Source organism: Triticum aestivum, chromosome 3B, assembly GCF_018294505.1.
Source record: "Triticum aestivum cultivar Chinese Spring chromosome 3B, IWGSC CS RefSeq v2.1, whole genome shotgun sequence".
Classification (NCBI taxonomy): Eukaryota; Viridiplantae; Streptophyta; class Magnoliopsida; order Poales; family Poaceae; genus Triticum; species Triticum aestivum.
The window spans coordinates 159,413,653-159,429,510 of NC_057801.1; the positions used below are offsets into that span (position 1 = coordinate 159,413,653).

The following is a 15,858-nucleotide window of genomic DNA, read 5'->3' on the forward strand; positions in this document are numbered from 1 at the left end:
TGAGGGCGAAGGGGTACATGGGCTCGGCCCAATACACTGTGCACAAACAGGGCGGTAGTACCGGTCCTTCGGGCGGTAGTACCGCTTGAGGCGCGCAAGCGGTAGTACCACTATGATGGGCGGTAGTACCGCTCTGGCGCCGATCGATCTTCGAAGTTTGTCAGGTTGAGCAGTAGTAGGGCGGATGCCGGACGGTAGTGCCGCTTGGGTGGCCTCAGCGGTAGTACCGCTTGGAGTGAGCGGTAGTACCGCTAGGGTGGCTTCAGCGGTAGTACCACTTGGAGTGGGCGGTAGTACCGCTCGTTCTGGAGCGGCCAGGTTCTCTTCCTCCTTCTCTTCCATGCTTGGCCTTGGTCCTTGGATTCTCCATGGTCGTCTCGGTTGTACCTGAGTATATGCAAGATCCATGCATGAGGTAGTAGCCATGTCTCACATGTAGAAAGTGAAGGTTCGGAGAGGAGCGAGTTCACCTTGTGTCCAATGGTGTATATTCGAGGTCTCTTCATATGTCCTCTTGGGGCTTGAAGAGTAGTCGGAGTGTACATGGGGATGAACGTGGATGCTCCGCATCATAAGGGTAATCGTACATCCGGTGTACCGTTGCCCTGGCTCTCGGAGCACCTTAAGACATGCCCCGAGGACGCCGATGAGGCGACTGTGGAGTGGTATGCGAGGGCCTATCTGTGGTATCTTCTCACGGAGGTCGTGTTTCCAGACAGCTCCAGGAACTCTGCCAACTGGTCGTATCTGTTCTTCCTAGCCGACTGGGATGCAGGGTATAGTTGGGGGACCGCATATCTTACCTACCTATACCATTCGGTAAGAGAGTATCTCATTGCCTACCTACGAAAGTATGTCCATCACATTTTGTTATATCTGATCCTCATTTGATGTTTTGCATCTTGACGACGCAACCTAGAGGACGGGAGACAAGTCCAATATGGGTGGCTTTGTCTGGGGCCTCTCCATTTGGATGTGGGAGCGGCTGCCGGTGGGGTGTCTGCTACCTCTTAAGCATGCGTTGGTTTTCCCTTGAAGAGGAAAGGGTGATGCAGCAAAGTAGCATAAGTATTTCCCTCAGTTTTTGAGAACCAAGGTATCATTCAGTAGGAGGCTACACGCAAATCCCTCGTACCTACACAAACAAATAAGAACCATGCAACCAACGCGATAAAGGGGTTGTCAATCCCTTCACGGCCACTTGCAAAAGTGAGATCTGATAGAGATAATAAGATAAATATTTTTGGTATTTTATTGATATAGATTGAAAAGTAAAGATTGCAAAATAAAATAGATCAGAAACTTATATGATGGAAAATAGACCCGGGGGCCATAGGTTTCACTAGTGGCTTCTCTCAAGATAGCATAAGTATTACGGTGGGTGAACAAATTACTGTCGAGCAATTGATAGAAAACTGCATAGTTATGAGAATATCTAGGCATGATCATGTATATAGGCATCACGTTCGCGACAAGTAGATCGAAACAATTCTGCATCTACTACTATTACTCCACACATCGACCGCTATCCAGCATGCATCTAGAGTATTAAGTTCATAAGAACAGAGTAACGCATTAGGCAAGATGACATGATGTAGAGGGATAAACTCAAGCAATATGATATAAACCCCATCTTTTTATCCTCGATGGCAACAATACAATACGTGCGTTGCTGCCCTTGCTGTCACTGGAAAGGAACCACAAGATTGAACCCAAAGCTAACATTGCTCCCATTGCAAGAAAGATTAATCTAGTAGGCCAAATCAAACTGATAATTCGAAGAGACTTGCAAAGATAACAAATCATACATAAAAGAATTCAGAGGAGATTCAAATATTGTTCATAGATAATCTTGATCATAAACCCACAATTCATCGGATCTTGGAAAACACAGTGCAAAAAGAGTTACATCAAATAGATCTCCAAGAAGATTGAGGAGAACTTTGTATTGAGATTCAAAGAGAGAGAAGAAGCCATCTAGCTAATAACTATGGACCCGAAGGTCTGTGGTAAACTACTCACACTTTATCGGAGAGGCTATGGTGTTGATGTAGAAGCCCTCCGTGATCGATTCCCCCTCCAGTGGAGTGCCGAAAAAGACCCCAAGATGGGATCTCATGGGTACAGAAGGTTGCGGCGGTGGAAATAGGGTTTCGTGGTGCTCCTGGATGTTTTCAGGGTATATGAGTATATATAGGCGAAGGAAGTCGGTCAGGGGAGCCACGAGGGGCCCACGAGGGGCCCACGAGGGTGGGAGGCGCGCCTACCCCCTGGGCACGCCTCCCTGCCTCGTGGCCGCCTCGTTTCTTTCTTGACATCCACTTCAAGTCTTCTGGATTGCGTTTGTTCCAAAAATAACTCTCTCGAAGGTTTCATTCCGTTTGGACTCGATATTCCTTTTCTACGAAACATTGAAATAGGCAAAAAAACAGCAATTTTGACTGGGCCTTCGGTTAATAGGTTAGTCTCAAAAATAATATAAATGCGTATAGTAAAGCCCATTAAACATCCAAAATAGGTAATATAATAGCATGGAACAATTAAAAATTATAGATACGTTGGAGACGTATCAAGCATTTCAAGTTTAATTCATGCTCGTCCTCGAATAGGTAAATGATAAAAACAGAAATTTTGATGCGGAATGCTACCTAGCATATTTCTCAATCTAATTTTTTTTATTGTGTCATGAATGTTCAGATCCAAATAATTCAAGATAAAAGTTTAATATTGACATAAAAATAGTAATACTTTAAGCATACTAACAAAGTAATCATGTCTTATCAAAATAACATAGACAAAGAAAGCTTATCCCTACAAAATCATATAGTTTGGCCATCCTTCATTTTTGTCACACAAAATATTCCCATTATGCACAACCCCGGTTTCATCCAAGCAATTGGTTCATACTTTTTAACGCGCTTCAGCCTTTTCAATCCTCACGCAATACATGAGCGTAAGCCATGGATATAGCACTATGGGTGAAGTAGAGTATGATGATAGGGATTATGCGAGAGAACAAAAAAGGAGAATGTCTCATATTGACGCGGCTAATCAACGGGCTATGAAGATGTCCATCAATTGATGTTAATACGAGGAGTAGGGATTGCCATGCAACAGATGCACTTAGAGCTATAAATGTATGAAAGCTTATAAAAAAGAAACTAAGTGGGTGTGCATCCAACTTGTTTGCTCACAAAGACCTAGGGCAATTTGAGGAAGCCCATCATTGAAATATACAAGCCAAGTTCTATAATAAAAAATTCCCACTAGTATATGCAAGTGACAACATAAGAAACTCTCTATCATGAAGATCATGGCGCTACTTTGAAGCACAAGTGTGGAAAAAGGATAGTAATATTGCGAAAGTGTTGTTCTGAGCACGAGCACAGGTGTGCTCTTTATCTCCCTCGTCCACTAGCATCCAGATTCGCACAGCCCACTGTATATGACGTTTGTATAGTCGATCGTATTTCACATAGTTTAAGGATCCAGGCCCACCATTGTCAGGTCATAAATTTCACGGCGCTGCAAAGCCCCGCCCATAAAGGCGTGCACTAACTGCATGGGCCACGGCTCAGCTCCATTCTGGACCAACGGCTTCACAAAGCTTTCAATGCAACACTGACAACACGTCCGATCCAACAAGGGCTTTTATAAATCTTTGGACAAAATTCTATTCACAAGTGTTTTACACCAAACAAACAATAGACCAGTACAGTTTCAAATACCTCAAACTGACACAGAATTTAGAAAGCATTTTACATGCATCGAGGGCGAATACATCTCTTAAACAAAATTAAACCACATTTTAAATAAGCAGAATGCCATAGCTTAGCTGATTCTAGATTCGTGAGTCAGACTTGCACATTTCTCTTATCTGCCACACCATTTTCTTGCAAAGAAACTTCTTTTCTCATTAACCTTGCCTATCTTGCTCACCTACCAATAAACAAGAGTTAAATAAGGCACATATAGATGTAGAATTAGCATTCTAATCTCTACTATTAATATCTCAGTTGGTAGGTCGCGTTCCGGGTTTTATTTTCGTCTCACTATTTTCGTCTGGTTTTTTTGTCCCACCTCGCCTGGTTTTTTTTTCGTCCCACCTTCCACTGATTTTTTTTCGTAGGTTTTTTCGTCCGCTCACCGATCCCTAGAACTCCCGGAGTAGACGCCGCCGCCCGCCCCTTCCAGCCCCCGCCCTCCAGCCCCAACCCCATGGAGATCGAGATCAAGCTCCGGCTCCCGACGTGGCCGCACACTGGCGCCTCTCCTCCTTCCTCGCGCCCCGCCTGCTCCGCACCGACGCCCCCGCGTGGCCCACGCCGCCGCCGTCCTGCGATCCAAGTTCCAACTGACACAGCCGGATCTCGTGCGATCTCACAGCTGCCACCGCCGCCGCCGAACTCACAGTCGGATTTCGTGCAATCTCACAGCCGCCGCCGCCGAACTCACAGTCGGATGTCGTGCAATCTCACAGCCGCCGCCGCCGAACTCACAGCTGGATCTCGTGCGATCTCGCTGCCTCCAACGTACGGAAGTCTTCACTGTATGGGATCGCCGCCACGGTACTGGATCGCCGCCGCGGACGTAAGAGGCTGAAGCGCGGCGGGTGGGACAGGGTGTGCGTCGCGTTGCTGGAGAACTTCCTCGAACGAACGCTGTGGTGGTGCCATTGTCCATTGATCTGGACGTCGGTAGGATCCTGCTCCAATCATCCCCTTCTTTCTTCCCACAAATATCGCTATGGCATCTGATTTTGCACATACGTACCAAAGCTGATTTTGTACACTGTTGTTGCGAGATCGTTATCCCTTATTCTTAATTTTTGCAGGTAGAAAAATTGAGGGAAATCAAAGTCAGAAGAATTGAAAATACTATGCACTGTGTCTACAAAAAGTCCAAGCTGCCTATTCCTACATAAGGATAAGGATCCACGAGTGGGTATTACTTTCACAATGTTTGTTAGAATCATTCTTTATACGAACTTGGTTGTACTTTCAGCCACAGAGATGCAAATTTCATGGGCTAATGCATGATGTGATAGCATAACAGAATCTGGAGGACCTCCAGACTTGGCTCTTTGCTGGGGCAAAGGGTGTGAAGCGGTTTGCCGCAGATTCAGAGGCCATTTGGTTCATCCATAATCTTCAATGCATCCCTATCCTGATGCTTCTAATTTTCACTGCCCTCGGGTTTTGGAGCATTGTGTAACTTTATTTGGTTCATTGCAGGTGCAGGGAACCTATTGGATTTACATCTTCTACTCTGTAAGTGCCCTTCCCATTGTACCTCTTTTTTATGTGTTGAATCACTGGTTCCCAAGGCTGCCAAATTGATCTTTACCAACAAAGCTTGACAAAGCAGTGTTCGAGGGTGTGCCTACGTGAAACACATGGTCTCCATCACCCTTTCCTTCTAGAGCCGGTACCAGGTGTGTGCAATTTGATGAAATACAGATGTCTGGTGTTTCAATCAGTATGTCGCATAGTTTTTTCATATGTGCTTTGCTGTGAAAAATCAACGCATCATTTAATTTATTTCTCAGTTTACATCAGCAAATGACCCTCTACTTGGCGTCAAATAATGAATGCACGTGATCTAGGACTATTTGCTTTGGTGCTTAATGGATCGCATCATGCATCCTATTTAAACTGCAATGCTTTACATCTAATGTTATTTTTTGAGTCATGGAACAGTGGCGGTCGATCACATTCTTGGCCCCGTTTGAAGGAACGACGATTTTCAGGATTGACGTGGATTGATTTTCTTGAACATGAAGGTGTCATTTTCATTGCCATTGAACACTATAGACAATTAGTTCAGAGGTTTCCTCTCATATTTATTTTCTCGTTACTAATTTCCTCTGCTCATTACTAATTTTTGCCTACAACGTGTTGTTTCCTGCCTTTTTCTGCTGGTATGGTTAGACATTTGCTTGCTTAATCTATCATGCGAGTTTGTGCAATGGGTAGTGAGCTTGCATATTTCCATTTTATTTATCTTCTCATGTTGGCATGTAATTGGCTTGGTCATTTAAGATGGTAAGAGAAGATTGCGAAGCTATTGTTCCAGCACTTGCAAATATTCCTCGTGTTCATTCGTGAGTAGAGTAAGAACAATATGTGTGTTTTCTGGAAGCTATGGTGGTGGTAGCTTCCATATAAATGGAATGGGACGGAGTCGGAAGCTGAGCGTGGGTTCAATGAAGAAAATGGCAGGGAGAGAAGAATATAATTTGTGTGATTATGTTAACATGGCTTTCTCTCTCTACGTACATATCTCTTTTCTGTAGGAGGCTTGTGATGGCACACAACAATGGAGAGGAGATAAAATAGGAGGATGTCTGAGGAGCATGGCAAGACAAAACAAAGAATGAAGAATGCGTTTCCATTTCATGATCATCAAACACAACTAAGCTTATTTTTTGTATGTCAACTGTCGGAGCTAAGATGGAGCCTATGGGTGTGGTGAAGCAGTGTCGCCTAGAATGTGGATGGAGTGCCCATTGCACTGGCATGAATTATGTGTTGCCAAGCGGTGTCTAGAAAATTAATTTTGAAATTTTAGAAATAAGATCTACACGCAGTGATAATAGGGTGGGGATTTTTAGAACCTAATAAAGTGCTGCGGAGAGAAATGGAGGATGTGTTTAGTTTAGTGGATAGCCACCCAATGGACAGGGATAGCCAGTTTTAGAGGGTATACCGGTGCTTGCATTTGTAGTATCCAGACAAATATGGTATGCAATGATGAAATCCTGACGATCTACACCCACATCACTGTATTTTGTTCACTTGCTTGCTTTCCTTGCTATTATTGATGGAGCAGCAGAAGAGGCTTTTAGTGTTGTAATATATGCCCGACCGACTTATAAATTCAATAGCTCAAGAAAACTTTCAAAAAATTACTTTGATTGGGTAAAGTATGCACATGTATATAACATGTTATCTTTTTTCCTTCAGTTAACTACATGTGAAGCTGAAGCTAAGCCAATGTGCTTTTCCAGAAGAAGGCCAAGGCACATCAATCCAACACCAACCCACCTGCTATGGAACTAAGGGAGGAAGGAAAAAGAACATTGCCCCTGAGGGCTCGAGACGCACAAACAGGAAGCTGAGTTCGGGAAAGGTGGTTGTCTCCTTGACGCACACCATAGTGCCCATCTTTTCTATTCTAATGTCTTGCTCCTTGGACAGGTATTTGATCTCAGGCTTTCTTAAGTGGTCCGTACTAACAAATGAAATGTGCAGAAGGAGATACTTATGTTGTTCTGTTGTTGCAGACACCTTGTGCTTTGTGCAGACCATCAATGCCTTTTCCTCCTGTTCGGCCAGGAGATGAATGCTTTCTAAACATTGGTAATAACAATGAGATCAGAGAGTACTGCTCTATTCATTGCTCTTCTAAATCTTGTGAGTGCAAGGTATGTAGGGATCCAAGGATATTTATTGAGACCACTTCTCCCTTTTGACGAGCAAGCACTGTTTTATAGGTTATTGGCCACAATAATCTCATAATGGTGTCCTGCTATGTAGAACATGATTGCAAGATAATATATTTCCAAATGATACTTTATTTGGTGCCTATGTTATTGTTGAAGTGAGTAATCATTTGTCACCTGAAATTGCAAGGCAGGCAAAGTGTTAACTGAAACCCCATGGCCTACTCGCCATCGTCAACTTCCTCTTTGCGCTCGCCGTCAACGCTCCCATGGGCGGAGCCACAAGGGGATGGATGTACATATGTACACCCGTTAATCTAGGTAAGAAGGCATGAACTAAATAGATCAAATATGTATACATTGGAAAATAGCTAGGAAACTTGTAAAATTGTGAACTTTGTACACCCATTTAGAATAACCTGGCTTCGCCAATGAACACCCCCATCATCGTATTCCATGCCATGTTCAACGTTCATCACAACCTTTAGCCTGCATCTGACAAGGGATGAGGGGACGAGGACAAGAAGGCCACGGGTATCATGGTGGAGAAGGAGGACAACAATGACATTGAGGAAGGGCAGACATGCCGCTCCATGGCAACTACGATGACCAGTTCCTTACTCACAATACTGGAGATCTTCATACAACCCCATATGCAACAACACAATTTCCATTACTTAGCATGCATCATAATGAATCAAATTAGTATCTCTTTCCTTATTTTTGGCTAGGATGGATTTCCGTTTCTTGTGTATATACAGATTTACTACTACTGCTACATTGTTACTCCATTATACTAAGAGATTGGGACCTGGTCTGATCCTTCCTATATGTAGTTGTATTTGTCATGACAGATAGAGATACCCTATGGCATTGCATTGTCCTCCCTCCCTTCCTAAATATAAGTCTTTTTAGAGATTTCCAACATGGACTACATACAGAGCAAATTGAGTGAATCAACACTCTAAACTACGTATATATACATCTGTATGTAGTTCATATTAAAATCTTTAGAAAGACATGTATTTAGGAACGGAGGGAGTATTTGTTTGTAAGACAGATTTGAACTAGCTTAGTTCTGATTGTAATTATTATGAGTGTTATATTCTTTTTTTCTCACCCGGTTCTAGCTTCTTATTACTGTTTTGTGCAATAGGGTAATATAGGTTCCATTGTAATATTCCATCCATCCATCAATCTTTCATACTTGCATTGTTGCAGTCTAACAGTTCTATCCCGCACATTTTGTGAAATAGAATGCTGAGCTTGCAGCATTCATATTGGCAGGAAATGTAGGGTATTTCATTTTAAAAAGCAAGTTGGGGAGAGAGGGTCAAGAGGTTTCCTGGGGTTCCCGTTGATCTCCCGGACCAATGGAATTAGGGTTTTCGGGTGTGGGCACAGTGTGGCGCGACGTCCATGCTGCGATCTCTTAGTTGACTTTTGATGAAGATAATCTTAGAAAACTAACATTTTCTAGATTTCTAAATTAGTAAATTATGATGTAAACATGGTTGCAATTCTTGTTGTTTTGACGCCCGTTATTCGTGTCCCATGCATGCGCAGATGAGTTTCAGTTGCATGTATGGACCTACAAAATATGAATGTCAAAAGTGCCCTTGAAAAATATGTATGCTAAATTACTATATTGGGTGTTCACTGTCGTTGAAATGAGCGTTTTCTGACGCGTTTCAGTGTGTAGATTCACTTATTTCAGCAATAGTTAATTAACAGAGCAATTTTTGGTCCCCATAGCAATGCATAGGCACAAGTCCTATCAGTATGCCTAGAAGTAATTGTTTCTCCATGTCCTTAGTATGTTAGTCCATTATAATGGATTTTCTCGAGTAGGAAAGTCTGTAGGCTGAAAAGCTTTCATGCATATTTAGTACTACCACGTCGGTTAGGTGTATTTCTTTATTCAGCATGCTAATTTATACTATTAGGGTAGTCTATACATCATCTCATTTTGCTTCATCAACACCAGCGAGCGAGGACATTGCCTTTTGTATTACCATCTCATTTATTTTTGTCAACACATAAGCTCGTGACCTGGTTGTGGCTGCCGTACCCGGAGAAGGTGCAGTGCTACAGTGAGCAGCAGGTTGCGTCGTCGTGGTGGTTTCCCTCGGTTATGACGTAGTGGAATTGGCCTGGGAAGCCCAGGGGAGAGGAGGGGGCCAGGGACATCATGGGAGGGAGGGGAAACCGCGGTGAGAGTAAGACGCAGGCTGAACGCCATGGCATCGAGGAAAGTTGGCAGTGAGAAGCAAGGTTGGTGGGGATGCAATGTGAGTGTGAGCGTTGTGTCATGCGGTGAACGAGTGAATTGCTTTTTTTAAGATAAGAAGAAAAAATAGGTCATTTGCTTTTTGAAGGGAAAATAGACTGTTTGCTATGAGAGAATGTCACTTACTTTTTTTACATAGTGAAAATTATCACAAAACCTAACAAGTCATTTCTGAAGAATAATTACCAACAAGTGATTTAAAAGTAAGCCTAGATGTTATTAAAATTGGGATGCAACTCATTCTACTAAAAAGCATGATGCCACTCACTCTGACTAAAGGCGGTCATATGCTTGCATCTAGCAGGAGTCCAATGAATATATAACGTATATGAGCTTATTTTTAATATATGTTTACTTTCGTAGGTCGGAGAAAAAACCCAATGGCTTTGGATGATGCTTTGAAAATGTTGACCTATAAAGTTACTAATGTAATTACGTTGGACCAACTAAACTATAAGACAAGTAAGCTTCTCCAGACCATACAAATGCACGGCGAGCCCATGCGAAGGGTTAGGTTAAAATATGTCATATTCCGCCAAATACACAAATAAAACCCAACCATACATGCCCACCAATTGTATCTTCTAAATCATCTACACTAACAATCCACCCTTCTCCACCAAAAGGAGATTTTAGTAAATAACCAAATATAACACTGGGACTAAGGGTCAAAATGGTAATTTTTCTTACATCTCCCCCCGAGGGGCCCAGGTATCATATACACCGCCAAAATAAAGATCCTTGAGTACTAGAAGAAAAGCACCTAGACCTTACAAAATTAAGTGAATACCCAAAATTGTAGTCATTTTATTTCTATCTTTCCAGACATAACCAAAGAATGGAAAAGATTCCTCAAGAGTCTTGGGTCCCAGAAGCGTGTGATAAATGCCACCGAAGCCTAAGACTGCGGAGGAAATTAGGTGAAGTACGCCAAATGCAAAGTATGGAAAAGTATCTAGAACTTCCCCTTGGCCCTACTCCCAACCTAGAGTAGCTAAGTGTGGAAGTAAAATCAACCCTTGTTCATACATGGGCTTTTCTGGTATGAAATGGGCCACTTCAAATAGGTTCATTGCTCCGGCCCAGAATACGATTAATCCATCATGGGCTACATGAGCTCCAAGTAGTTTACCGGACAAATTCATAAGTCTGGCATTCCCAGCCCACCAAGCAAAGCCAGTGGTTTCTTGGTCACGACCAGCTAAAACGAAAGTTCCATTAAAGAGTGTTTCCACGTGGTAGAACCTCCTCAGGGAATATAAGATTTTCATGAGGCTGGTCTTTTTATTGTTTATATGGCTATGTTCTATTTGTAGGAGTAAAATAAGGATTAGGCTGTGGAGAGATGGTGAGTGGTTGATAGCTCCGGTCTTGAAAACCGGTATAGTTCTAGGAACTATCGAGGGTTCGAATCCCTCTCTCTCCTTTTGCTTATTGAATACGTTTGTTTCTTTCATTATTATTTTCCGTCCCTTATCTTTTTTTCATAAAAAGGAATGAATGCCTCGACTAGATGGAATAACCGAGCCAGAACAGAAAAAAAGTAAAACAAGTATAAATAAGAAAATCTTAGTTAAGAGGGTTCATGTAAAGAACAGGTTCCAAATCACGATCGATTCCCTTTTCAAAACCTGCTGCAGCAGCTCGGGCTCTTCCTGCATGCCATAAATGGCCCACAAAAAAGAAGAATCCTAGAACAAAATGAGAAGTTGATAACCAACTTGGGAGAGACACAATTAACTGCATTGATCTCGGTAGCTACGCCACCCACGGAATTTAAAGAGCCTAAAGGATTCGTGATGGCAGTATTGCCAACATTGACCTCATCGAGTCCACCAAGATTAATAAGCCTGGGATCAAGGATGCAGGTCCCTATCACATTCAGGCACATATATCCTCATATGCAGTCTGATATATCCAATGGTAGATCCACCAGGTATACCATCAAGGTTAAGATCAACATGAATAACTCCATTGTGTAGGGCTAATAACTTCAGGTTCAATGGGAAGGAAACAATTGTGTAGAATGCCCTATCGTTTGATGTGATATATGCCCAAGAGATTAGGAGTCCTTGATTGTAATATGTGCCAATTCTTAAAGAAAGCAAGGAGTGAAGTAGAAGCTTCACCATTTGAGCACCAAGGACGTGTCATTGACTACAATGTTCATCAGGTTGCTTAGAAGAGATATGAGCAAAAGTATTATCATTTGTAAATATTCTTTTCAAGTGAGATGAGCAGCAGTACCAAGATAGATAACAATGTTAAAGTATCTTTAGATTTTTTTCATTTGTTTGATAGAGCTGGCATTTATTTGGATATGATTTTCCATGGTGGGGAGAGATGGCGACAGCGCGGGTTGTGTAGGTTGGGGGAATGAGATATGAGTGTGAGCAATGTGTTGTGGGCTGAGAGAGTGAATTGCCTTTTTTAGATAAGAAGAAAAGGAGTTGTTGATTGCTTTTTTAAGGGAAAAGTCACTGTTTGCTTTGAAAGAAATGTCACACATTTTTTTTATATAGTGAATAATAGCTAACCGATGAATATATCTTTACTTTTTTGGGTCAGAATTAAAACTGATGGCTTCGGATGATGCTTTGATGGATTGGACTGAGACCTCGTCGAGTTTTACACAATCAGAAGAGGTGCATACAAATAATTGTTATTTTTTGTATATATTTTGCACATGATAACACAAAAGGTATATTTCTACATATATGTTTATTATTGTAGGGGATGAGAGAGACAAAGATGGATTATGTCGATGTTTAAAAACATCGACAAGGGTCCCCATGCGATGTCATTGAACAGCGCAAAAATATCATCAAGTTTTATACACCAACATGAAAAAAATTAAAGGCCCGTGGCAACGCAGGGGCATTGTACTAGTTATAGTATAAAGCACAATTAAGACTACTTAATTAACACACAGTTCCTGAATTTAACCGCTCTAGCTCCTAACAATACCCACTTAAGTCAACAAACCAGAATCCTGAAAAAGAATTGATTCATGCCTTTCATGCTTCACAAATGATTCATGTTGGACTACTGGAAACTGAACCGCACTGTACAATCCCTCCTTACACAATCACGATTTTTCAAAAGTATGAGTATTATCACTATCAATTGGTGTTCATACTGCAAGATCATGAAGTGAGTAAAGCATGTGCAACAGTGACGTACATCCTGTGAAAAGAAAATCACTTCTCAATTCTTGTATAATCTGTCCATGGTATAAAAGCAGTGAACAAAATGTGCGCACTTGAATTATCGAATTCATGAGATACGACAATAAAGTAATAAAAATGCTGATATCGTCCACATAATTTCAGAACAATGAACAATAAATATGCATGGACAGAACTGTGATGATATTATTGTTCTCAAAGACATGCCTATCCATAAAACTCGCAGGGTTGGTACGACAATGTGTAAATGTTTGCAGTACAAGAAATAGCTTTCAATCAAGACATGGTTGGCATTCCAGGCAATCCATGTGCTATCAAGATAATTCGCTTAAAGCACACATAAAATGGACGCATCACTAGATGGAATTTTCCATTAATCATGAGTATCAGAAACTAACTAATATCTGCTCTTAAAGCACACGTAAATTTAAGTTCAGTTAGGAGGAACAACATCTGTTCGGTTGCAATAAAACCTGGCAGATTGAAGTTATGGACCTAAAAATAGATGCAATCCAAGAAATGGACTGACCAGATTGAGGGCGTTCTTGATCATAAACTTGATGCTCTTCAAGAAAACAAAATAGTAGCTCAGATTTTCACCTGAAAGGACCTAAAAATAGATGCAATCCTAGCCCATCTCTCAACTCAGCGAAGATTTGCATCTCCAGAAGATTGGCCATGAACAATGCATTTAGCTGGTCGTATGCGTCCGCACGTGCCTCCTAGACGGACAAGCTCCATTACCTGCTGGTACAAATTGAACTGTCTGTAAGAGAAAGGATTTGATACTGTGCTAGATGTGCAGGTAGCTTGCCGCGAGCATCCCTTGTCTATCTTTTCACAAATGTTTTGTCGGCATCTGTTTCACATGGATAAACTCTAGAAGGCTGTTCAAATTAGAATTCTCCTCGGTATATATAAGACATGGAAAAAATATGTCAAATTGAATTAGTACCGTACCTTCGGAATGTGACTGTAGAGAAGGCCATATGAGCAAACTGGTCACATTTGCAACCGAACCCTTCCCCACCATCAAGCATTGTCACCTTGTAGGATACCTTGCACCACTTTTCCCTCCGCCCCGCCTATGTGTGTATCACAACATATAACCTGCTCTTCTCCAACTCTTCAACTTGGTATACCGCACATCTGTATAGGATATGTCTGAACTGATCAAACATAGCTCGAATGTAAAACTTCAAAGAAAGTATGCTGCAACCGGCTGCCGCCATTGGTCCATGTAAGGTTTTCTATACCTCTCCATGTCGGCTTGGGCCCGATAAGCGAAGTGCGGATCATTAGCTCCTAATTCGGTGAACACCTCCATCATCCTCATGACATCTGTGCCTGCTCCCGACTCAGCTACCACACATGGACCTCAGCATACGCTTAGTGAATGAAACTAGTGATAATGTTGTATATTTTACCCAGGTTGATGGTGTTTTGCCAGAGTGCTTCACGAGATCCTTGATGTACACATCAATGTGCATGTGGAATCGCCAGTATATAGTTTTCCCACAATTCAGCAACATCAAACATTTTTATGTACTGCACAGAAACTATGTTCTGCTTACAAACAGTGAAATTAGAACAAGACATAGCTGTACAAATTGCCCAAGTACTTTTTCCAACACTTCACCTACCCGTAATCCACACTTATAAGTCGCTGATGTTCACCATTTCATGACTAATTTGTACAAATAAGTGCACTCACATCTGTACTCTAACGAAGAATATCATAGCTGTATGCAAGTACTCTTACCCCGATTTTTAGAGGCTCAGAGCCAGAAACTCATAATGTATTATTCGGATCAGAACTTGCCGATTGAAATCTCCAGCAGACCAACACCTGCGGCCAGCTCTACCGTCTTGAGTCAACGCTTGTTTCTTCTTCATAGATCCGCGGGTCTTCACTCAAGGCTGCGGCCGTCGCTTCATCCACTTCCCGCAGAGAGCCCACCGTCCCGAAAGCCAGCAGATCCATCGGCGCTACACTTCCATCCGCCTCCTCACTCAAAGGGGATCTGGTGCAGATAGGAAACAATCAGACAAAAATGAAGGAAGATCGAGGAACGACATGTAGCGGATCAAAAATTCTTTTCCCTATTATTACGGAGCGCCGGTCTGATCAGTGATAACAAAATCGACAGAACACGTCAAAGATTTGGCGCATACCTTTGTATTGGTTGCATCACGAACTCCATGAGCCAGATCTCGGGATGCTCCTTCGCACGCCGGCAGAGATCCTTGGATGTTGACCTTGCTTGTGGCGGGTGTGGGGGGGAGGGGGAACTGTTTTTCCTGTTCCACGGATCAGGACGGCGGCGGCCGGCGGGCGTCCCGAGCCACGGATCAACTCCGACGGGGTAACGGTGGCCGTCATTCCGCCATTTCCTGGCCCACAGCTCAGCAACCCCACGATACGTATCCTCTATTTCCCATCATTATCTGGTCTCTAGTATATTGCTTCGCCATTAAATGCGTCGTATCTCAAGACGTGGACGAGCCGCCCAGAACGCGAGCACATATGCGCTCGCGTGGAGAAACACCGCGTCCAATAATATCGTCCCTTCTCTCTTTTTCTCTCATTTTTTCGGCTTCTTTTGCCTCTTTTTCTATTTGGGCTTCTTTGGCCTCTTTTATTTTTCATAAAGTCCGGAGACTCATTCTAACTTGTGGGGGAACCATTGCTTCCATCATTCTTTCCTCACATGGGACAATGCTCTAATAATGAAGATCATCATACTTCTATTTATTTACAACTCAAAAATTACAACTCGATACTAAAAACAAAATATGACTCTATGTGAATGCCTCCGGCGGTGTACCGGGATATGTAATGAATCAAGAGCTAGCGACATGTATGAAAGAATTATAAAGGTGGCTTTGCCACAAATATGATGTCAACTACATGATCATGCAAAAGCAATATGACA

General features: G+C 42.3%; 2 long non-coding RNA genes and 1 pseudogene across 31 annotated transcripts; 1 reads left to right on the plus strand and 2 right to left on the minus strand.

Annotated features, from left to right (window-relative positions):
* Nucleotides 1-4,152: 4,152 nt before the first annotated feature.
* LOC123069156 (uncharacterized) lies at nucleotides 4,153-9,132 on the plus strand. Of its 27 annotated transcripts, none has more exons than XR_006432314.1 (7): nucleotides 4,154-4,697; nucleotides 4,835-5,270; nucleotides 5,355-5,434; nucleotides 5,700-5,782; nucleotides 6,966-7,199; nucleotides 7,286-7,765; nucleotides 7,948-8,317. It is a non-coding gene; the product is annotated as an uncharacterized lncRNA (long non-coding RNA). The 27 variants fall into 27 exon arrangements; XR_006432307.1 differs by having other exon boundaries at nucleotides 5,368-5,434; XR_006432316.1 differs by having other exon boundaries at nucleotides 4,153-4,697; nucleotides 5,700-7,199; nucleotides 7,948-8,563.
* A 1,034-nt stretch (nucleotides 9,133-10,166) lies between these two features.
* LOC123067419 (photosystem II CP43 reaction center protein-like) lies at nucleotides 10,167-11,005 on the minus strand (annotated as a pseudogene).
* Nucleotides 11,006-12,488: 1,483 nt separating this feature from the next.
* On the minus strand, nucleotides 12,489-15,450 carry LOC123069158 (uncharacterized). Of its 4 annotated transcripts, none has more exons than XR_006432325.1 (5): nucleotides 15,098-15,450; nucleotides 14,179-14,946; nucleotides 13,883-14,071; nucleotides 13,523-13,666; nucleotides 12,489-12,920 (listed from the first exon to the last, which is right to left on the minus strand). It is a non-coding gene; the product is annotated as an uncharacterized lncRNA (long non-coding RNA). The 4 variants fall into 4 exon arrangements; XR_006432324.1 differs by having other exon boundaries at nucleotides 13,452-13,666; XR_006432326.1 differs by lacking the exon at nucleotides 12,489-12,920 and having other exon boundaries at nucleotides 13,268-13,666; nucleotides 14,179-14,470; nucleotides 14,685-14,946.
* Between the last annotated feature and the right edge of the window lie 408 nt (nucleotides 15,451-15,858).